Source organism: Chenopodium album, chromosome 3, assembly GCF_948465745.1.
Source record: "Chenopodium album chromosome 3, dcCheAlbu1.1, whole genome shotgun sequence".
In the NCBI taxonomy this organism is placed as follows: Eukaryota; Viridiplantae; Streptophyta; class Magnoliopsida; order Caryophyllales; family Amaranthaceae; genus Chenopodium; species Chenopodium album.
The window spans coordinates 35,923,958-35,949,102 of NC_137836.1; the positions used below are offsets into that span (position 1 = coordinate 35,923,958).

Consider the following 25,145-nt stretch of genomic DNA (forward strand, 5'->3'; position numbering starts at 1 on the left):
ATTAAGAGAGTAAAAGAAAGAGAGTAAGAAGATCCTAAAATCGTTTTACGGAGAAGTATTTATACTCCGTACAAATCCTAAACTAAAACAAACTTAAACGACGAAATTAACCCCTAATATTTACATCGGGCGAGGCACCGCCCAATCGGGCGTGCCTTTTTGCTCGTCAGTACGCTTCTCGCGCCCGGCCGGGCGCGTCGCCGGGCGCCGACCTTTGCTTCTCTCGGCTGGCTGGGCGCGCCTCCGGGCGCCAGCCTTTTTGGCCGGGCGACTCTCTTGGGCCACTATTTAGACTACGATTGGGCTCCAATCCTCCGGTCCAATCTGGCTTTCCTCCTCGGGTCTTGAATACTCGGTCCAAATGCCCCGGTATCACATATACCGAGCCCTTAATCACTGGTTCGAAGACTCTAACCGGCCCTGGGCTATAAAACTGGTCGTGTTTCTCCAGTGCTCTCCAGTGCTCGTATTTGCTCTATAATATCTCGGGAAAATGGTCCAAAAGTGCAAATCCCTGCAAAAGTCAATCAAATCTACGAAAACACTAGAAAACACCAATTAGTAATAAAAGCGGCTCTAAAGAGCCAAAAACACTACTAATTATGGCCAAGGGACGGGGGTAAAATACTATATAAAATAGACACATTAGGTTGCTTCTTATTCTTTCTAATATCATGTTAGGGTTAAAGCTTTGATCTTTATTACTTAGTGACATGCTAGGATTTATTATTAATCTTGTTAGTATCATGCCTATGATCTTGCTATTATTATTATGCTTTGATGAGATTGAGATTATGATGATGATGATCATAGTTATTATTTTGTACTACAACAAAAAAGGGCTTAGAGAACGGTCGAAATAGGCCTTATAGATCGCTTAAGGGCCGTTCTTCTGCTAAGCGATGTATAAAGTTTATAGAACAGTTTAAAGAGGCGTTTTGTATAGTCAACTAAGATTAAGAGATCGGACATGACACTTAGACGCTTTATTTTCCTTTACCATAGAGAAGGGTTTGGTATTCCAACATTTTTATATTCCTCCTTTTTTAAAAAAAAAAATAAAAAAACAAACAAAATCATTTGCGATATACTAGGCACTTCGGCAGCTAATTTGCAAATGAAAAACTTAATAAATAAATAAATAGTGGAAATACAAAAGGTTATCAAAACTTCTATTAAATTAATAAATTTTTTATACAACTTAAATGTAAATGAAAAAGGAATAACAAGATTTTTAAAAAAAATCTACAAGAATCTCTTATCATTTCAAAGTTGTGTTGTTGTCCCGCAATGAATCATATATACAATATACAGTACTTGATCTTTTTTTTTTTTTTTTGAAGCATAGTACTTGATCTTCTCATTTATGATTAATCTGTATTAACATGAAAAAAATACCATTATTACACAACTACCAAAAAAAAATACAAAGTATAAATATCAATTCTTCTATCAAACACTTAATCCACAAAACATGTCCATCAATTAAAACAAAACTCCTAGACTGTTAACACAATTAACGATGAAATTTTTTTTAAGCAAATCCAATCAAAACTCTACGATTGTGAGAAATTTAATTTCAAAATAACATCAAAATTAAGATTTGATTAAGAATCAAGCAAAATCCAACATTAAAAATGGAAATCATAAGAATTTGGATTTAACGATATCAATACAAAATTTTCAATCATATACCAAACACTGCTGGGTTTTTGCAAAAGTGTTCAACCAAAAAAGCTATGATTAATTTGAAATTTAATTTGGCACAACATGAGAAGAAGAAAAAACGAACCTCTCAAATCTCAATCATATATCTGTAAAAATAAATGTTTAAATAATGATAGATTCGAAGTGGATGAAAAAAAATAAGCCATACAAGATCTGAAACCAAATTTAAATGAAATTTAACAAAATAAAGATGAATGATTTACCTTGAAATTGGATCTAATTGACTTCAATCTATTGATACGGATTTGAAATAGTTCAAAAGGAGTAAAGGACCAACTTAAAATTGTCGATCGTGGCCATTGGAGCAATGAGAAATTGCGGCGAAATCAACAGAGGAGTTTCATCATCATCAGCGTCCGCGTCGCTCGCCATTGTCAAGCTTCTCTAAGGACGATCGAGCATCTCTTTCTCTATCAATGACCCGATCAGTTAGGATCAAATTCATTAAGGGAAGAACTCTAAACAGATTTGAAGAGGGGAGAAAGAGGAAATCTATGATAGTGATTAGAGCGGCTGTTGAAAATTTAAGAGTAAAAAAAGAGGAGAGTTGTCCTAGGGTTATAATATAATGCTATCTGATTTTTTTTAATTATGTTTAAATCATATAGAACGGTTAGCCAAGAAAGACATTTCTTAATGTAAAACCATATTTTTTTAAAAAATATAATTAAAAATCAAATAGAACGGTTAACTAGAGAGACGTTATGTAAGATTCAACATACTAAATGCTCATCTTACTTAGGCGTTCTATAAAATCTTAGAGATCGCCAATCTAACTTCATAGTTGTGTAGTACGGATTCCTTTGCTTGATCACGCCTTTTATGCATGTTTAAAAGGAATTTGTACTTGTAATAACGCTTAATAAGATAATTAACAATCTTGTTTAGGTTAATATGATTATAATTCAAGTGATCGCCAATAATAGATTTATTTGTGCATTAATATTCAACCAACATAGCTTAAACTAGTTGAGGGTTAATCTAATGATTGTATGTTATTCAGAAAGTGCACATGAATATGAGAAGAATGAAGTAGAGGCCTATTTTTAGGGCAAGTTCAATCTCTTTTAGGTTGGATTTGTACCTTCATCCCCGAATATGCATTCATGGTTTCGGACCACTATGAAGCTAGAGATCTCATGGATCGTGAAGGGGTGTAACCTTCACGTTGTTAACGGTTACAAGTTCCTAAAACTTGTTGGCGACTCTTTTACTCTAGCTTCCTTCCCTTTGGACGCCACCATGTTTAAGTGTATGATCACAGTGGGGCTCAAGTGTGGGATGCATGAAATATTCCATAGATTTTTTTGGCGGCTTCACTTGGGAGGATTTCTATTTTAATTCCTAAAATTTATTCTGGTAATAATTTAGAATGAGTGGATGAGACTCGAAAATTTCTAAGTATTCATGTGCGTAATTTTGATTGACATTCTTGACATATGCATAAAAAAGGTTCGCATTGGAAAGACTATCCGTAATGCGTAAAAAACGTAAGATTTTTACACGTAGGAAATGTAGGAAATATCTTTCACAACTAGGATTAAAAAACGCTACGAAAAATCGGAAAATTCGAAGAACAGAAAGCTGCTGAGGCATGTAGAAACAGGCGCTGAGTAAATAGAGTTAGCACCATGCGGTGGCTTTGTCGCTGTGCGACAACAATTTTGTTTGGCAACAGAGCTTTCTTACGGCGACATGCCCTGTTGTCTCGCGCCATGTTCTTCCAATACCGAGCCAGAAATCTACCTTCTTTGTTTCGACCGATTCTGGTACTATTTGCTTGGTTCTACTTCCTGATTGAGTTTTTCTCACTTTTCTAAACCCATATGTGTTCTACATATGTCCATAACCCTATGGGAATTCACGCTCCATCTACCCAATCAAACGCTCATGGCAACAAAGGGTACATCCGAGTTTGTTGAATTCACCAAATTGTGGAAGCGAGTGTAACTCGCGGGGTCCCATTCACTCGTGCCAACCCTTCCAAAGGTAAGGCTTCCACGCGGTGCATCCGGACTCATAACCATGGACCCTCTTTGACTAACCCAATTTAGAGAACTAGAGCCATGGTTAGGTTGCAAACTCATTGCATCATATTGTGCTTACTTTACTATTTGTGCATTCTTACTTGTGCATAGCCTATGTGTGCTTACACTAACCGTTTGTTTGACTTGTGAATGAGTCTAAATAAATTAATTAATGACTAAAGGACTTTGCTTAATTAATTAATTAATTAATATGAGACTAAATGAATTTATCAAACTTGACCTAGTACGACTATAGGCCCGTCCTTTTAGAGTAAAATATTAGAAACAGACCCGGACGACTGATCCTGTAATGCCGCAAGAGTTTTGACTGTGACGTGACACGCTAGAGTCCAGCGTGATGCGACGACAACTCTGTCGCATCGCGCTGGTCTTAGCGTGTGGCGACAGTTTTGTTGTTTCGACGACAGTCCAGTTTCATGCTCGAGTCTACACGCTGAGTCTCATTAATCAATTTATTAAAAGTCAGAATATATATTCAGTCCTTAATTGAGTTTAAGCACATAGTCCCATTGTCTTACACAAGTGTCAAAGCATGCCACTTTCACTCACTATTAAAAGCACACACTTTATATTTCACATTGACCATGTCTAGAGAGTCTTTGTGCGCGTGTTTTCCGTCATTTTTTTAGGTGGGGTAAGTTGGATATTAATTCTCCAATTAAAACATACTTGTTTAAACCTTAAACTTGATTCCCTTTATGAACCCTATTTTTGTTTTTTTGCTTTTTAAAACCAATAGAATCAAAGTCAATTTGAGTCAAGTCATTAAAACAAATGGTTTAATTTACAGTACCTGGTCAAGAAGAGAAGGTCGGCTAATCAAGGACAACACTTTTGTTCAAATATCTCTTTTTGATAAACAAATTCGTCAAAAGAGAAAGGCTAAGAGGATAATGACAACTCAAGATGAAGTCAGTCAACTTAGGTAAGACTTGACTAATGTAACTGAAATGATAAAGACTATGTCTCTTCAAGTCAATGACCCTGGGAGACAACTACAAATGCAATGAATGGAGGAAAGCTTGAACCAGCTCTTTAATGACTACAAATTCCAGGGAATTAGCTCACAAGGGGTCTCGATGGACAAGGAACTTCTACCGCAGAAGTTCAATGCCAATGACATCCCTAGGTTCAAACCTACTGAAAATCCTTATTTTTACGTAAGAGCTTTTGAAACAATAATGAAAATTAAGGGGATTGATAGGAAAGCCTTTATGTAGGGAATATTTCAAGCATTACCCCAAACTTGAACCCCACTGTGATCATACACGTAAGCATGGTGGCGTCCAAAGGGAAGGAAGCTAGAGCAAAAGAGTCGCCAACAAGTTTTAGGAACTTGTAAAACCGTTCACAAGGTGAAGGTCACACCCCTTAACGATCCAAGAGATCGTTAACACCAATAGGTCTGGAACCAAGACTTGAAGTTCGTGGATGAAGGTACAAATCCAGTCTGAAAGAGAAAGAACTTGCCCTAATGATAGACCTCTACTTTATTCTGCTCGTATTCATGTGCGCTTTCTAACTAACATGCAATCAATAGGTTAACCCTAAACCTATTTATCTATGTTGGTTGAATATTAATGCAAAAATAAATCTATTATTGGCGATCACTTGAATTATAATCATATTAACCCTAAACAAGATTATTAATTATCTTATTAAGCGTGATTGCAAGTACTAATTCCCTTTAAACATGCATAAAAGGCGTGATCAAACAATAACAATAATAAACATGAAACAACATAATATTATACATAATCATAATAATCATAATAATAATCATAATTAAAATAATCATGTTAAAAATAAAGCATAATAATAGCAAGATCCTAGGCATGGTACTAACAAGATTAATAACAAACCCTAGCATGTCACTAAACATAAAAAATCAAAGCTTTAACCCTAACACGATACTAACATGCTATTAGGAAAGAAAATAGGAAGCATCATAGAAATCATAATTGATATAAGAAACTTATTCTTTACCCTAAACATGATACTAGGAAAAGCATCCTAACATGATACTAGGAATCAAAATAACAATCTAAATATGATTTCTATATCAAAATATCAATTAAACAGTTAAAGTACTTACTTCGATGCCTCGTGTTTTGGGTGTTTTTGTCCCTCGGGAGAGTTACATCACAAAGTCTGGTCCGGCGTGAGCCGTACCTGCAAAACAACGGAGACTCCGGTCGGCTGGAGCTCCACCTCCGACGATCAAGGTATTAACTTGAATAAGAGTAAAAAGGTGCAGAAATTTAGGTGGGTATCTGCTCGGATTCAAAGTTCGAGATGTCTTTATCTAAGAGTAACTGTGTAATAAATGGTAAAACGTGCCTCCAAATGGAGGAACTCTCCCTATTTATAGGGTCCTGGAGAATTGTGCCCCTGATTAGGTCATCGAGCCCTTATCATTGGTGGGCTGCGCCGCATTGCGGCTTTTTCGGGATTTGGGCCATGAAGGCCGCCTTTTTTCCATTTCTTTGAAATGCCACGTGTCAAACAGGGGTTGGTCCATTTTGGACTAACCCTAGGCTTACATGTGTCACTTTCTTATTGGACCACGTGGTAGGGTAAAATTACCCCAAACATACATTTTCCTCTCACAGATGTGACGTGGCATATGTGATACGTGTCACTCTTCCATTGGTGGTGATGTTACCGCCAATTTTTGACTGTTCACCTTCTAAGGGAATTACGGAGATGCCCCCAGATTTACCCCCTATATATAGCCATTTACCCCTCATTATTTTGTACGTTTACAAAAACTTTCAAGAGAGATAAACTTAGAGAGAGAGAGAGAGTCTGCTTTTACGTCTGTGTCAAGCGCAAGCAATCAAGCTCGTTCCTGTCCGCCACAGCCGGTTCCGTCTTACCTTCAAATATCAAATCTCAAGGTACCGTCTCTGTCTCTCTCAATTGTTTTCACGGCTATTTCACCAAATGCCACTGAGCAATTTAAAAATTCACCAAATGCCATCGGACTTTTCAAAATTCACCAAATGCCACCGAGTTTTTAAAAAAATTCACAAAATGCCATTATTGTCTAACGGAGTTAACTCCGTTAATAACTAGGGCTTAATCATGACACATGTGGACACGTGCCAGTCAGCTTTTGGTTTAAAAAAAAAAGTAAATAAAATTAAAATTAATTTTTTTTTTTTAAAAAAAACCTCTTAATCTTATCCCAAACCATCCCCCACTACCATAACCACCAGCCAAAGCCAACCGACAGCCCAAAGCCAACCGTCGGAATCCCCTAACCTCCCGTCCGAATCCGTCGGAACCCCCTAACCTCCCTCTTGAACCCATTGACCCCACCAAAACCACGGACCCCACTTAATCCCCCTTTCCTCCTCCCGATAAATCACCCCAGCCACCGCAACTGTCTCACGCAATGCCCACAATTCTGCCTGCCCGACTCCAGCACCTTGACGACAACCACAGAACTTCGCCTACCCGACACCCCCGCCGTGATCCCCACCCCAGCCCCCGCAACCACCTCACACACCAACATGACGCATCACCATAGCCACTGAAATCGACCGTGGAAACCAAAAATAAAACCCGACTATGGAAACCCTTCACCCTTAAATGGCCGAAATCGACCATGGAAATCCAGAATGGTCGATTTCTATGGTCGATTTCGTCGTTTCAAGGGTGGAGGATATGAGTGGTTTTGCGTGGTGGTGATGTTGTTGTTAAAGCTCGTGCTCGCTATTGGTTTTTGAGGTTGGGGCAGTTTGTGTGGGTGGTTTTGGGGGTCTACGGTGGGTCAGGTGGGGCAATAAAGGGACGACCGGCCGATTTTTGGTTGTTAATGTGGTGGCCGGCCGTTTTCCGGCGAGATGAGGGCAGGGGCTAGGGTTTGGCGGTGGTTGGGGTGGCTGGGAAAATTTTGGGGTTTTTTTTGTTTTTTTTTTTAATTTTTATGAATTAAGATAAATGGACCAATTATATCATGACATGTGTCATGATTAACCCCTAATGACTAATGGAGTTAACGATCGTTGGTCATTAATGGCACTTTGTGAATTTTTTTAAAACTCGGTGGCATTTAGTGAATTTTGAAAAGTCCGATGGCATTTGGTGAATTTTTAAATTGCTCGATGGAATTTGGTGAAATAGCCGTTGTTTTCATTTTTTTCCTCTTGTACATATTTCGTTCTTGCAATAAATGGATGCATCACCAACACACACGACACAACCTAGGTTAGAGTCCAACCAGTCTCCGGGTACGGCTGAGTCTAGGACTGGGAGTGTTGCCTCGGGGTGTTGGGACCATTCTTATGCTTGGAATATGATCGTCTATGTGTCTGTGCAGGACACAATGGCTCGGATAATGTAGACAGTCTAGATCCTGATTATAGAAGTGAGGACTCAGGCGGCCAGCCGCCTGAGGGGGAGACGTCAGGTAGGGAAAACCCGACGGCTCCTGAGAGGTCCCCTCCGTGTGCCCTTTCAACCCCTGCAGATTCCTTCCTTGACGAATACAATCAGGGAGACTGTGAGGAAGCCGTCTCTATGCCCTGCTCGTAGAATGAGGAGTCATCCGGAGAAAGCTTCGCCTCCAGCTCCGAGAGCAGTGACGAACCTATGTCACCGCTTGAGGATATCGAGGTGGAGGAGAGGAAAAAAAGGAGTGAGAAGGACGATCCCTTCAAAATCCACATCTCTGCCAAAGATAGGGTGAACATGGAAAAGGACTTGGAGAAGTTTACACTCATGCGCCCGCTGGGCGGCAATTATAGCATCTGGGTGCCGCCTGAAAAGGGCACCGTCTCTTGGAAGGATGATGAGAGGAAGCCAACGCCTACTTTGGCTGTTATGAGGCGGCGTTCCTAGCCGGACTAAGATTTCCCCTTCACGAGGCGGTGAAGCCAATTCTGAGAGGCTACGGCCTTGGAGTGTGGCAATTAACCCCCAATTCATGGACAACAGATTGGTGCCGCCTATATTTCGTACTCATCAAATGTTGATTGTGGTGCAGATCAATCTCCTCGCTGGCCAGACGTCCAGAAGCATGCCAAGGCCGTGCTTGATGTCGTCCGCAAGAGGGACAAAGACGCTATCCCTGGGAGAGAGACGTTCAATCTGGAACGCATTTTGTCCCTTCTAGCTGAGGTGAGATATAAAGAAGATTAATTCAAGCTCTGTTGCGGGTAGATGGTCTCAAACGTCCTTACTCCCGCAAGCGGTAAGAGGTAAAGAGAGCCAATAAGTGAACCAGAGACGCTGACAACGTTGCTCTATACTCATGTACCATAAATAAACATGAGACTAAAGCCACGATAATGACAAAGGCGGCGAGGATTGAGCAGCTAGAGACGGACTTAGGGGCAGCCAAGCAGAAGGCCAGCCAAGCAGAGACAGCGCTCAAAAAGGCTCAGGAGGAACTTGGCAAGGCTGAGGCAGATTTGGACAAGCTCAAGGGTGTTTCCCAAGAGAACACCGATCTCAAGGCCCTGGTGAAGAAACTGGAGGACGCGGCTGCTCAAGCGCAGTTGAACTTTGCGGCGACCCTGCAGGCGGAACAAGAGCGCCTGGTTGCTGAAAGTGAGGCTAATAATGATTCCCGAATGAGGATTTCCTGGAACGCCTTGTACCCAAAGAAGGAGTACGGCGTCTGGGCACTGGCTCACAAGTATGCTGAGGAGGTTGTATACTTGAGGGAGAAGGGGGAACCGGAGCCGGAGTCCTTTGAAGTTTGGGCCAACACTAAGCTGCCAGAGCCTGAGCACCCCGTCAATGGTCAAGCGCATGAGATTCCTTCTAAAGAAGAGGATGAATAGAAGAATAAACAGGAGGACTTGTCTATGGCTAAACAATGATTTCTACGGCAGTGCCATTTTTAATTTTTTCTAGTTCAGCGGTTGTATGCCGAATCAACTTTCTTTCCGGCCTACGTGCCGAGCATTTCTTGTTTTTACCGGCTAAGGAGCCGAGTTAACTGACAATTTGCTTCACTTCCTGGACGGGGTCCGGTTAACAATGCTCTACCACAACTGTTTGGTTGGGTAGATTTTAATGAATATGCCGACTGAGTTGGTTTTGATCATTTTATCATTTTGCGTTTGAATTTTGCATTTTTATTTTTGCATGATATTTTTGCCTAATTTATGAAAAGCATGCGGCAATTGATAATCTGGCTATTTTTGCCCCTGGGCGGCTATGTAGTTGGTTTCAACTTTAAGTTGATTGATTATCTTGGGAACGTGTGATGCTTTAAAGAGCATGATATGTTTGCAAGCCAATCAATCAAAGTAGTGATTGCTCCAAACCAAGTGCAGAGCTGTCCAAATGACAGGTGTTCTAGCCTTCTAACTAGGCGGAAAACGACCATTTGAGAAGATTGCAGGAGGCGAATAGTCGCCTGTCTCTTCATAGGACAGGAGGCAGGTGACCGCCTGGGGTGTTTGTAATCTAATTACACTTTCAATGTCCTTTTACCCCATTAGGAGGACTTATATAATTTTAGGAGGTAACCTAGATTAGAACTTTGGTCGGTCACCGGCTGATGTCTTTTAGACATCCGGCTCCCAAAGAATTGGTTGTTCTCTAGATTACCTTGGTCAGGAGGCTATGAGTTGACCAATGAGGTTGTTCAATTTTTGCCACCTGCATGAGTACGCAAGGCAAATAGAGTGCTTTCTGTGTCGATTGAACCCGGAGGAGTGTCGCCGAATGCCATATATCTCATTGGAGCAGGCGAAATTATGAAAATGTACAACCATCCGGCCATTGGCCTCATGCCTTTTTCAAGACGTTTGTATAGCCATTGCACAACTCTTTGTGCCCTAATAGGAGAGTTTGCGCAATTTTGGAATGAAAAGCCTAAGTAAGAACTTCACTCGGTCATCGACTGATGTGTTAGGGCATCCGGTGTTCCGAAAACTTAGTCGTTCTTTAGACTATTCTGGTTAGACGGCTATGATTTGACCAATTTGGTCGTTCAATCTTTGTCGTCTACATAGGTACATAGAGCAAACCGGTAGGATGCTCTCTGCGAAGATTGCACCCGGAGGGGTGTCGCCGGACGCCATTGTCCATGTTGGGATAGGCGATTTTATGAAATAAACAACCATCCGGCCATTGACCTCTAGTCTAGGTTGAGACTGGCTGTATAGCCACTAAGCGTTTTTTTGTCCTAGTTTAGTTATCTGGCCAGTGGCCTCGTGTAACTTCGACGTTGAATTTTCTACTAAGTTTTAAACATAGACGGTTCAACAATTGGGCCGTCTGTGATTTGCCCAGACGGTTTTAAGATTAAAAAAGGAAACAACATAATTGAAAATAAAAAGCAATTTCCCATTAATAGACTTCTTGTTTACAAAAATTTATAACTCAGAAGTAGTACTTTTTCAAATTGTCTACATTCCAAGTCCTAAGCAGGCGTCTGCCGTCTGGAGTTTCCAGGCGGTAGGTGCCGTCTCTAACTTCCTCATAGATCCGGTAGGGGCCTTCCCAATGAGGAGTTAGCTTTCTAAGCTCATTGGCCCTACCGGTTGCCTCCATTTTCCGTAACACGAAGTCACCAACTTTCAAAGGGCGCTTGTGCACTTTCTTGTTGTAGGATCTTGTCATTCTCAAACAGTATATCTCATGATGCAAGGCGGCGTTGCCCCTGCATTCTGGGAGTGAGTCCAACGCCAGACGCATGGCCTCCCAATTTGCCTCTTCATCATAAAGCATGACTCTGAGAGTCGGTTCGTAATGTTCAATGGGAAGGACGGCTTCAGCACCGTAAACCATAAGAAATGGGGTTTCACCGGTTGCCCCTTTTGCTGTTGTCCGGATGGCCCATAAGACAGGAATTGGTTCTTCTACCCATAAACCACCGGCTCTTTCAATCTTCTTCTTAATGCCGTCTGAGATGAGTTTGTTGAAGGCTTCAACTTGGCTGTTTGCTTGGGGTCGGCCGACTGATGCGAAACAGTTTGAGATCCCTTGATCTCCCAACCAATTCTTGAGCTGGGGCGTCTTAAACTGAGGGCTATTATCAAACACCATAGACATGGGTACCCCAAACCGGGTGATGATGTTCTTCCAAATGAAAGAGATGACATCCTTTGTGTTGATGTTCTTAAGCGCCTCCGCCTCCACCCACTTGGTGAAGTAATCAACAACCACTAGAATGTAGCGTTTTCCGTCTGGTGCAGGCGTGTAAGGACCTAGAATGTCCATGCCCTATTTAGCAAACGGGACTGGGCTCTGGATTGCCGTCAGATCAGTAGCCGGGCGGTGAATAAGTTTGCCAAATTTCTGACATTTGTCACATTTCTTCACTAGCTCTTTGGCGTCTGCTTCAAGGGTAGGCCAAAAATAATGCCGCTTGGCTCTTACGGATAGGGATCTGTCGCCTATATGGGAGGCGCAGTATCCCGCATGCAAATCTTCGAGAACTTCCTTCTAGGGCAACACACTTCAAAAGGGGTCTCAGAAACCCCGCCTTGAAGAGCTCTCTGTTTCTCATCTCGATGTTCGCTGCTCATTTTTTCATGACGGCTGCCTCTTGTGGCGAATCAGGGAGCGTGCCGTCTGTTAAGAAAGCCCGGATGCCATCCATCTAGGTAGAGCTTTGGTCCAGAATTCCAATGGGCTCTTCATATATGCTTCTTTTTTTGAGAACTTCTCAAAAGACTGACCGAGGCGCATCACAACAGGCGGAGGATGCCAACTTGGACAAGGCATCCGCCTGGTTGTTGTCGAACCTGGGCACTTGGCTCTGAGTGAACCCTTCAAGTTTCCCAACCTCCTCTTTGATCGCCTGAAAATATTTGATCATTACCGGATGGGTACCTTCATATGTACCTTCGTACTGGCTAACGACAATTGAGAATCAGAATAGGCGTCAATTTTTGTTGCCCCTACTGCCTTACACATGCGGATTCCAGCTAGAAGGTGTAGGGAATATTTCAAGCATTACCCCAAACTTGAACCCCACTATGATTATACACTAAAGTACGGTGGCGTCCAAAGGGAAAGAAGATAGAGCAAAAGAGTCGTCAAGAAGTTTTAGGAACTTGTAAACTGTTCCCAGGGTGAAGGTTACACCCCTTAATGATCCAGGAGATTGTCAACTCCAATAGGTCTAGAACCATGACTGGTAGTTTGGGGATGAAGGTACAAATCCAACCTAAAAGAGATTGAACCTGCCCTAATAATAAGCCTCTACATTATTCTGATCGTATTCATGTGCGCTTTCTGACTAACATGCAATCATTAGGTTTACCCTTAACCTGTTTAATCTATGTTGGTTGAACATTAATGCACAAATAAAACTATTATTGGGGATCACTTGAATTATAATAAAATTAACCCTAAATAAGATTGTTACTTATCTTATATAAGCATGATTACAAGTAACAATTCCCTTTAAACATGCATAAAAGGTGTGATCAAGCAATAACAATAAATATAATCAAGCAACATAATAATAATCATAATAATAATAATTAATAATAATAATAATCATAAGCATAATCATGTTAAAGCATAATAATAGCAAGATCCTAGCTAGGCATGATACTAACAAGATTAATAACAAACCCTAGCATGTCACTAAACAATAAAAATCAAAGCTTTATTCCTAACATGATACTAACATAAATATCAGGAAAAAAATAGGAAGCATCACAGGAATCACAATTTCCATATTTGATATTAGAAATTGTAGTTAATAACCTAAACATGATACTAGGAAGATCAAAACATCCTAACATGATACTAGGAATCAAAATAACAATCTAAGCATGATTTCTATATCATAATACCAATAAAATCAATTAAAGCACTTACTTGGATGCCTCGTATCTCTTTCTTATAACAAAATACATGCGTTAGTAACTTCAAGGAAAATAATAAAATCAAACAATTATGTGACTACACTCAATTAAGGACTTAACAAAGGTATTGTTACTAACTGTAGGCGTCACTCGAAGTGCGCCTACGTTAAAAGCATGTGGTGATTATGCTTGGCACTTTTAGGAAGTAGGAATTGACATAATACGATTAGGGACAAATAAAGTAGGAAGCCGCTAACAAGTTTTTAAGGAACTTGTAAACCGTTCACGGATCATAAAAAGGCAACCACGATAAGGGACAACGATAGGCAACAAGGATTGACCCGTGAAGGTTACACCCCATTCATAATCCATGAGATTACTAACTCCATATGGTTCGGAACCACGAAAGGAGGATCGGGGATGATGGTACGCAGTGAGTCATGGAGTCACATTCGCCCGTATTGGCCTCTACTCGATTCTTATAGTGAAAAATGATTCCTGCGATCTCAAAGGCATACAAACAAAAATTCAATTTGCTCCAAACTATTATTATGCTAAATTGGTTGAATATTAATGCAACACATAATTCTAAAATATTTGTGATCACTTGAATTAATTAACAAGATTAAAAAGGAACCTAAACCGGTTGTCCAAATTATCTTATTAGGCGTGATTTTCAATTACATATTCCCTTTAAACATGCAATATAGTGATCAATAAATAGAATAAACATTAATATTGGAAGCAATTTAACCATAATATTGTTAGTCAAATTAAATATAAAATAACCTAATCATGATGCTAGCAACAAGAATAAAAATAAGAGTAATTAAATGATTAACTACTCACTTTCCGCATTTCCTTGAATTGCTACATCATGAATAAACTGTTAGTAACTTCAATAAAAATAAATCAAATTGAAACAATTAAATTAAATAAATTTATATTTGATTTGTTCCAAACCCTCAGTTAATTATACCTTTCACGCCTTGGTTTAAGTATAGAACTTTGGGTATTGTACGATCTCCTTTGAGTGCTTAATTAGGGGAAGTATTTTGAGAGAATAGGGTGTCTAGTATTTAGGCTTAAAATGGAGAAGAGAATTATTTTATGATAAAGCTTGTTGTTGTTTGAAAAAAGGGGAGATATGACCTCTATTTATAGAGAAAAAAGAAGGGTCGAAAAATTAAGATAAGATCCGAATTAAATCGGAATAAAACTCGATAGACTGCAGTTTTTGCGGTTTTTGTTTATATCATATCTTTTGATCCAGAAATCTGAATAAGATGTCGTTGGAAAGCACATGAAGTCTACTTTCTAAAACAATTAGAATCAGATTTAAATATTTTGTAGAACAAAAGATATAGCCGAAATAGTGAGACGGTATCAGTTTTGGATAGAGTTTGATATTTTATTCATATCTTTTCTGTTATAACTCGGAATTGATATTATAATATATAATTGGAAAGATAATTTCAAGGGCTATCCAACCATATAAAATTTGGATAAAAAATATGAGGCACGAAAATAATATCTGTCTATCTTTGAATGTCTTTCAATTCGGATAGAAATAGGATTTTCAAAAAAGGAGTTTTATTCAATTTCAAACTCTTTAATCTTATCTTTTCAAAAAGGATAATTAGGATCTTTTAGAAACTTATAGAAGCTTCTAATTAATCCTAATTGGTTTAGGAATGGGATTTAATATTTTGGACCCTCCACATGATCATTGGATCGTAGGTAAGGTGGGCTTAGGTTCGGTTTGGGCTCAGTTTAATATTTTGGCCATAACTTATTCGTTATAACTCGGATTTGGGCTTATAATATATTATTGGAAAGCTCTTTTAAAGCCCCATCCAATTAATTAATCATTGGACCAAGATTATGGACCAAAATAAACTGGATTAAACGTTTTTATAAAAAGGATACGAAATGAATGGTTTTAAAGGACACGAAATGAATAATTTTGGGTTTAAAGGCACGAAAAGAGGAAAATAAGTTATGATTTGGGGGAAATGAGATAGAAGTTTGGTTGGTTTATGAAATGGAAATATGGATTTAAGCACTCCAAGATTAAATACTCAACCCGACTAATAATGGCGGTGAAAGGTTGTTCATCATCGGGTTTGGTTTTGGGGAGACATTTTTAGGTGTCTACAGAAGCCCCCACTTTGACTGAGTTTGTAGAAACGTCAGTTTCGAAAACGATAATCAAAGTAGTCGATAGGGACGGAGAATGATTGAAGACGTTCTGCAATCCTAAATCACTCTGTATACGCCGATACCTGCAAAAAATGTTAATTCCACAGATAAAAGAGTAAAGGGATAGAACGCTTATCTGACACCAGTGTATCGGTGACAAATGAGTTTGGTATTTTTCTATGCTTAAAGGAATCTGATGAGTGGCATTTATGCCACTCTTTTTATCCTTTTTCTCTAAGGATTCTCCCCTCGTTTGCACTTGTTTGGCCTTCTCTCTAAGCAATTTTACTTAGTTTTGCTTTCTCTTTTCTTTCTCCTTTATCCTCCCTTTTCTTAGTCTTCCCGCTTTGTTCTTACTGTGCTTTTCATGCTTATGCTTTGTAGGAACCATCGAGATTTTCAAGAGGAGGAAGCTAAGCTCAAAGGAGGCTAGAGGAAGCATGATTCAGAAGAGGTTCGGCCGAACCTCCTGATGGTGTGGCCGAACCAAGGTGTGGCCGAACCTGCTCAGTGGTTCGGCCGAACTTCGAGGCAGGGGCAAGATGAAAATCGGCAGTTTTGCAGGAGTGGCCGAACCGCAGGAGTTCGACCAGACCAGGATCAGGGAGGTTCGACCGAACCTGCTTAGTGGTTCGGCCGAACTTCGAGGCAGGGGCAAGATGAAAATCGGCAGTTTTGCAGGAGTGGCCGAACCGCAGGAGTTCGACCAGACCAGGATCAGGGAGGTTCGACCGAACCTACCCATGGTTCGGCCGAACCTACTTTGTAGTCCGGCCGAACCTTCCCATTTGTTCGGTCGGACCTCTCCTTTTGTCAGCTGACTCTGTACGGACTATATAAGTCCCTTTCTTAGAACGTTTTGGGGGATTAACTTAGTTTTAATTTTCTACATTTTTAGCTTAATCTAGGGAGAGAAACTTCATTAGTAGAGAGAGAAAGTGTGGATTTCTATTGATGAACTTGGATATTGAAGAAGGAGCTTGATTGAACCTTTGTAAATCTTCATCTTCAATGAATGAGCAATCCCTTACTCTCTCTCTTTACTTTTGTATCTAGTTTTGTTTGCTTATTTTGATTTTCCTTCTTTGCTTATTGATCATGTTGATGCTTATTGATTTGATGATTGAAATTGTCTTCAATATGATTTGTGAGTAGTCACCTAGCCAAGGGTGTGGGGATGGTGTAGTTGTTAATTGATTCATGCTTATGATGTTGGGGGTTATGTTAATGGTGATTAAAGTCTTTGTATGCTTGATATTCTTTGGTCTTTCTTGCAAGTGCACATTGTTAGTTGATCAAAGATGAGTCTTTACTAACAAGTAACGGAAGTTGACTTAGTCGAGATTCATTACTATCGATAATTCTTTGTTTGCACCTTCTAATATATGGTTCTAATGTGGAAGCATAGAGGCTATGTTAGGAGGAATCGATTAACCCCGGAAGGCGGTTAGATCGAGCTTTATTTCGATATTCTTGCATGCTTAGTTTACCATTGCTTTGCTTCTGTGTTATTGCATGATCAAGTGACATCTACATCTACCCACTTCTCTTGGTGTTTAGTTATATTGATCTTTAATCATTCTTAATCCTTAGTTTAATCTCTTAGTTATTCATACTCCTTGTCCCGAGATAGCTTAAAGTCTTAAGTAGTGAATGCGGTGTTTATGCATGTCTCCCTGTGGTTCGACCCCTCTATTTACCCTATACACGTATTAGGTTGGTAGAGCGTTATAAATTAATTTGACTTAGGTGTAGTCGCTCAACGACACGATTATTTCCTTGTCAAATTGGCGCCGTTGCCGGGGACGACGGTTTCCATTGCTATTTCATTGCTTGTTTAAGACTATCTCACCTTTATTTGTTAGTGTTCGCTACTTTTGTTACTTGTCAGTGCTTACGTTCTTCTTAGCTTTGTTGTATGAACAGAGGACGAACCCGCTCAAGATCTTTAATTCCCATCGATCCAGAGCTAGAGAGGTCTTTGTCCCTACTTCGAAGAGAAGCAAGAGCAAGGAGTAGAAATTCCCGCACTCCAACGAGAGGAGTAAGAGAATTAGAAGATACTCCACCCTCTTCACCCTCAAGTGAAGAATTAGATAGCCCTAAATCATCTTCGAATTCAGAAATCAACCCTTTCTCAGCCTATAAGTTTGAAAGTAAAGAAGGTTCTAAAATGGGAGAGAATACGCCTTTGAGTCGTCTTGGGGCCCCCGAAGCTTTTAGAGCGCAAAGTGGGATCCTAACTCCTACTACTCAAGCCAACAATTTCGAGATCAAGCCTAATTTGATTGCCTTGATTGAGAGGAAACAATTCTCGGGTGGAAAGTTTGAGAGTCCTCATGAGCACCTAAAAGAGTTTGAGAAATATTGTGACACAATAAAGGCCAATGGAGTGACTCAAGAATATATTCGCCTCAAAATGTTTCCATTTTCGCTAATTGGGAGAGGTCTAGAATGGCTAGAGAAGGAGGTGCCCCCTAATTCTCTCACGACATGGGACCAAGTGACTACGGCTTTCTTGAGGAGGTTTTATAACCATAGGAAGACCGCCGAGGCTCGGTCTTTGATTCAAGGTTTTCGCCAAAAGAGTGGTGAGTCTCTAAGTGCGGCATGGGAACGATACAAAGAGCTTCAACGTCAATGCCCACACCATGGGATACCCAAGTATCAACTCATTCACACTTTCTATGGAGGTCTCACACCTCAAGGAAGAACAAGCCTAGACGCCGCGGCCGGTGGTCCAATTATGAACAAAGGAGAGCATGAAGTGGAGTGTATTATAGAGGAAGCCGCAAAGCACTATGATGATTGGTACGAAGGAGAAAGGGATGCTACTTCTAGCAAGGGCGTTTATGCATTGGAGCAAGCCAACGCAATCAACAACCTTTCTACCCAAATCTCCAAAATGACCAAGCAAATGGATGAATTGATGAAAGAAAGGCCCAACCCTCATGGTAATATCTCCCCTTCAACCAAGGGAGGCAATGGTATGGATACTTCCTCCCCCTCTTCTTACAATACAATGCCCCAAGGGTGCATGTTTTGTTCTAATTGTGAAACCTATGATCATGATACCTCTCAATGTGTCTATGCTTGTGAAGTTCAACCCCCTTCCCATGAACATGATAGTAATATGGAAAATGTCAATGCTATGAATTTTGCTCCTAGAATGGGAAATGTAGGAAACTTGAGGCCAAACTCCAATCAAATGGGGAATTGGAATCAAGGTGGAAACCGTGGTTGGAACCAAAACGGTGGTGGTTATGATAACCAATACCATGGTGGGGGAGGCCCTTCCAATTTCAATGGAAGGGGCTACTCTAACCAAAGAGGATATGGTAATCAAAACCAACAACCTAATCCCCGATACCAAGACCATCAAAATCAAAATTTTGGTGACCAAGGTAACATGGGAAACAATCAACAAATGAATGTTCCTAACCAAGGCACCGGAGGCAATAGGGGCCAATTTGTTTCTAACTATGCCCAAACTAATAGGCCTCCGGGTTTCCAACAACCCCAACTTCCTCCACCTCAACAACCTCTTCAAATTGAAGCCCCTCCAATAGATCCCGTGATGGCTAAATTAGATGCTCTTTTAAAAATGCGTGAGGAGGATCAAAAGAAGCATGAAGAGGCTCAAAAACGAACCAATGCTCATATGAAAATGCTTGAGACTCAAATTGCTCAACTTGCATCTAATTCATCCCCTTCTTCTTCTTCTCCTTCTTCTTCTCACATCCCAAGTCAAGGAGTCAACCCAAAACCTTTGTATGCCGTGACAACAAGGAGTGGGAAGGTAGTAGGGAGTGACCCTTTAATTGAGGAAGAACCCCAAGAAGAGGCGGAGTTAGAGAATGAGGGTGAAAAATCCAATGAGCCATTGAGTGTTGAAAAAGAAAAACAGGTTGAGGTGCTCAAGGAAAAAGAAGCCACCCCCTTGCCCCTAAATCGCCAACCTAGAGAGGAAAAGCTACCCTTTCCACAACGATTTGTGAGAGCTAAACTTGATGCCCAATTTGGGAAGTTTTTGGAAGTCATTAAGAATTTGCATATCTCCGTCCCTTTTGTTGATGCTATGAAGCAAATGCCCCACTATTCCAAATTTTTGAAAGATCTTTTGAGTGGAAGAAGGGAGTGTGAGACGGTGAGTTTAACCGCCAATTGTAGTGCAATTCTTTCCAACAAACTACCTACCAAATTGAAAGATCCGGGTAACTTTTCCATCCCTTGCTCTATCAATGGCATTGAATTTGATAAAGCCTTGTGTGATTTAGGAGCAAGTGTGAGTCTCATGCCCTATTCCGTCTACCAAAAGCTTAGTGTAGGAACCCTCTCTCCCACTAACATTACTCTCCAACTAGCGGACCGTTCCGTTAAGTTCCCCATGGGCAAAGTTGAGGACATTCCCCTTAGGGTAGGAAAGTTCACATTCCCCGTGGATTTCTATGTGCTAGAAATGGATGAGGATGAGAGGATTCCTATAATTTTGGGTAGGCCATTTCTAGCCACTTCTAGAGCTATCATCGATGTGAAGGAGGGGAAGATATCCTTGAAAATTGACAATGATTCTATTGAGTTTGATTTGAACAATGTCATGCAACAACCCTCCTCAAGTGGTGAATGCTTTAGGGTAGATATTCTTGATACGGTTCTTGATGAATTTTCTCGCTCCCACTTGCATGCCACTAATGATCCCCTTGAAAGTGTGTTGTTGAATGAATCAAAGATAGGTACTCACAAAGAAGACATACAATTCTATGAGGATTTGCTTGAGGAAAGCAAGGAGTGCAAGGGCGCGAGCATGGAAGAAGAGGCTCCTTACATTCACGACCTCTTTCAAGTTGAAGAAAGAGAAGAGAGTCCCAATGGTAAGGGAGCACCAAAGGTATACTTGAAACCTCTACCTTTGGGCTTGAGGTATGCATTTCTTGGTCCCAACGAGTCTTTCCCCGTGATTGTAAATTCTAATCTAACGGAGGAGCAAACCTCCCTCTTGATCAATGTTTTGAGAAATCACAAAAAAGCTTTGGGTTATACTATTGATGATATCAAGGGTATAAGTCCATCTTTATGTATGCACAAAATTGATCTAGAGGGAGATGCCAAACCCGTCAGGCAAAGGCAAAGAAAGCTTAACCCTTCCATGCAAGAGGTTGTGCGGAAAGAAGTGGCTAAGCTTCTTGATGCGGGAATTATTTACCCAATTGCTCATAGTGATTGGGTATCTCCCGTGCAAGTTGTGCCTAAGAAAGGGGGCATGACGGTAGTGAAAAATGATCATGATCAACTAGTACCCACTAGACTTGTTACCGGTTGGCGCATGTGTATTGACTATCGCCAACTTAACACAAGTACATGCAAAGATCATTTTCCACTACCGTTCATTGATCAAATGTTGGAAAGGCTTACAAAGCATTCCTTCTATTGTTTCCTTGATGGTTACTCGGGATTTTTCCAAATCCCAATTGACCCTAAGGATCAAGAGAAGACAACTTTCACATGCCCCTACGGTACTTATGCGTATCGTAGGATGCCTTTCGGGCTTTGTAATGCCCCCGCAACATTCCAACGTTGCATGATGTCCATTTTTAGTGATATGATTGAGGATGAGATAGAAGTCTTCATGGATGACTTCTCCGTTGGAGGAGCCACCTATGAAGATTGTCTATCTAATTTATCTCGTTGCTTAGAAAGGTGTGAGAGGGCTAACCTCGTGTTGAATTGGGAAAAGTGCCACTTTATGGTCGAAAGTGGGATTGTTCTTGGGCACAAAATTTCCCATGCCGGCATTGAGGTCGATAGAGCCAAGGTTGAGGTCATCGAAAAACTTCCTCCCCCCACCAACGTGAGGGAAGTGAGGTCTTTTCTTGGCCATGCCGGGTTCTATCGGCGCTTTATTAAAGATTTTTCAATGATTGCTAAGCCTCTCACATCCCTATTGCAACAGGATAAGGAGTTTGTGTTTGATGATGCTTGTCATAAGTCCTTTTGTAGGTTGAAAGAAGCCCTTTGCACCGCTCCTATTGTCCAAGGTCCGGATTGGTCTCTTTCATTTGAGCTCATGTGCGATGCAAGCGACGAGGCCATTGGATCGGTTCTTGGACAACGAAAGAATGGAAAACTTCATGTCATACATTATTTGTCTAAAACTCTCAATGATGCCCAACGAAACTACACAACTACCGAGAAGGAGTTCCTAGCGGTTATCCATTCATTCGAGAAGTTTAGAACCTACCTCATTGGTTCTAAGACAATTGTGTATACCGACCACTCGGCTCTCAAATATTTGATAGGGAAGAAGGAAGCTAAACCAAGGTTGTTGAGATGGGTTTTAGTCCTCCAAGACTTCGATTATGAGATGAGAGACAAGAAGGGAGCCGAGAATGTGGTGGCGGATCACCTCTCAAGGTTGGGCGGTGCAAGGTTTGAAGATGATGGCTTGCCAATAGAGGACGCTCTAAGAGATGATGTGCTTTATGTCCTTGAAGTGAAATCGGAGCCTTGGTATGCGGATATTGTGAATTACTTAGCTTGTAGTGCCATACCACCAGATTTCACTTCACAACAACGTCGAAAACTCAAGCACGAGGCCAAGAGATACATTTGGGATGATCCCATTTTATTGAAAAGAGGGGTCGATGGTTTGTTGAGGAGATGCGTCCCCAACGACGAGGTTCAAAGTGTTCTCCATATGTGCCACTCTTCTCCCTGTGGTGGGCATATGATTGCTCAAAAGACCGCCTCAAAGGTCCTTCAATCTATGCTCTTTTGGCCTTCTCTATTCAAGGATGCGTGGATATTTGTCAAAACTTGTGATAGATGTCAACGGATGGGGAATATTTCTAGAAGGGATAAAATGCCGCAAAATCCCATCCTTGAGCTTGAAGTTTTTGATGTGTGGGCTATAGACTTCATGGGCCCTTTCATTTCTTCACATGGGAACAAGTATATTTTGGTCGCCGTTGACTATGTATCTAAGTGGGCGGAGGCCGTGGCTTCTCCAACGAATGACTCTAAGGTGGTGGTCGACCTTTTCAAAAAGGTGATCTTCCAGAGATTTGGTGTTCCAAGAGCAATAATTAGTGATGGGGGATCGCATTTCAAGCACCACACCTTCGTTGACTACTTGATAAATATGGGGTTTCTCACAAGCGAGGGCTTGCATACCACCCTCAAACGAGTGGCCAAGCGGAGGTCACCAATAGAGAGCTCAAGGTGATTTTGGAGAAGACGGTTGCTAGGACAAGGAAGGATTGGTCCTCCAAACTTATTGATTCACTATGGGCTTATAGGACCGCCTTCAAAACCCCAATAGGGACCACTCCCTACAAGCTTGTCTATGGGAAAAATTGTCATTTGCCCGTGGAGATGGAGCATCGAACGCATTGGGCAATCAAGCAAATCAACTTTGATCTCCATAGTGCGGGTGAGCAAAGGCTTCTAGAGCTACATGAGTTAGAGGAGTTGAGGATGAATGCCTACGATAGCGCAAGCATGTATAAGGCGCGGACTAAGGCTTGGCACGATGCTCAAATTGTCAAGAAGGCATTCGTCAAAGGCCAAAAAGTCCTCCTATTCAACTCCCGCTTGAAGCTTTTCCCGGGCAAACTTAGGTCAAGATGGAGTGGGCCGTACATTGTCACGGAAGTGTTTCCTTATGGAGCCTACGAAATTTCCCAAGACGGCCACTCCCCTTTCAAAGTCAACGGTCACCGTCTCAAGCCCTATCATGAAGGATTCCCAAGTGATGAACCAGTTTCTGTGACACTTCTTGATGTGCATCGTCAATTCGACCCTCCTTGATCAACTCAAGGAACGTCGAGCTAACGACGTTAACCAAATGCGCTTCCGGGAGGCAACCCGAGTTTCTAACCCTTTTATACTTTTTCTTTTAATGTTGCTTCTATTTTTCCATCTACGACTTTGGATTGTTTGGATTTTTGGGTTTTGATTGTGCTTGGGCTTTAGATATACTTTGCATCCAGCATGATTGTAATGTGTTTAGATGTGTGTTAGAGGACTATTTTTACTTGCGTGATTCTTTATGGAAGTTTGGCCAAAAATATTGACTTCTGGCAGAAGGTTCGACCGAACCCATGGGAGGTTCGACCGAACTTATACTGTAGTGCGGCCGAACTTCCCTGGTTCGGTCACTCCTTAATTTTTAGAAATTTCCAGCAACTTTCTGCCAGAATCTGAAAATTTGCAGTTCCAGCATAGGTTCGACCGAACCCAAGTATGGTTCGACCGAACTTAATTCGTAGTGCGGCCGAACTTCTCTGGGTTCGGTCACTCCTCTCTTTTTGCGATTTTGCTGGAACTTTCTGCCCGGATTTTAAAATGTAGAGTTTTGGCAATGGTTCGACCGAACCAAAGGGGAGTTCGGCCGAACTGTTACTGTGGTTCGACCGAACATACCCTCGGTTCGGCCGAACCTATCTTCAGAATCGAAAAAAAAATGCTGCCATGTTTTCTATTTTGCTGCATTTTCGTGAATATCACTTCCATATTTGTCACCTACCCCATTCTTCTCCTTCTCACTCTAAACCTCCATTGCACCTCCCCTTACAACCTCAAATCTCCATCAAAATCACTCCAATCTTCATCCTTTCTCACTTATTTTCCATCCTTCACTCAACTTTTGCAATCTCTACCAAAAAATTCCTACCAAACAAACCCATCTTTCCATTTTCCCCAATTTCAAGGGTTTAAGTGCTTCGGTGTTTTTGGGTTTTTACTTCCTTCCAATCAATTGTGGTATGTTTGCTCTAGCTTTTGCAAGTTTATTTCTTTAATTTCTTATAGTTTTACCATGTTTTACATATTTAAGTGTGAATTATGGTATTCTTGAAATTATTAGTAATGACTTGTTTATTTCATGTGGTTCTTTGGATTGACTTGTTGCAATTGATTGGTTGTTCATAGTAGAACATGTTCTTATGATGATTATGCATGTTTATCTTGGTTTTATTTTGATCTCAATGTAATTGAGTGTTGATTTCATACTAGGGTATTCATGTTACCATTTTATGATTGAGAAACGCATGAGTTGGATGTTATTGGAGATTGTTATTCATGGTTTTGGCTTGATTTTGATGGTTTGATGATTGGATATCATGAAAATAAGGGGACATCATGCCAAATTTCCCTTAGACCTTGTTAGGACTAATTTAGGAATGACATAGGAATCCTTATTCAAACCTTGGTCAAAATGTATTCATGCGTGCCTTGAATTGTATACTCTCAAGCATACACTTTTACCTTGGTTAAGTACTTGGCTTCTTATGTCATTTCCTATCAATTTGTTCTAATGATATGCTCTTGGTGAATTTGTAGAACCACGATGTTCGGCAAGGGAAAAGGAAAGTCAAAGAGG

General features: G+C 40.8%; 1 long non-coding RNA gene and 1 other non-coding gene across 2 annotated transcripts; both read right to left on the reverse strand.

The window, feature by feature from the left end:
• Positions 1–1,145: 1,145 nt before the first annotated feature.
• On the reverse strand, positions 1,146–2,307 carry LOC145613225 (uncharacterized). The gene is made up of 2 exons (XR_014106896.1): positions 1,932–2,307; positions 1,146–1,375 (listed from the first exon to the last, which is right to left on the reverse strand). It is a non-coding gene; the product is annotated as an uncharacterized LOC145613225 (long non-coding RNA).
• Positions 2,308–18,318: 16,011 nt separating this feature from the next.
• LOC145625945 (small nucleolar RNA R71) lies at positions 18,319–18,424 on the reverse strand. Its single transcript, XR_014110836.1, has one exon. It is a non-coding gene; the product is annotated as a small nucleolar RNA R71 (small nucleolar RNA).
• Between the last annotated feature and the right edge of the window lie 6,721 nt (positions 18,425–25,145).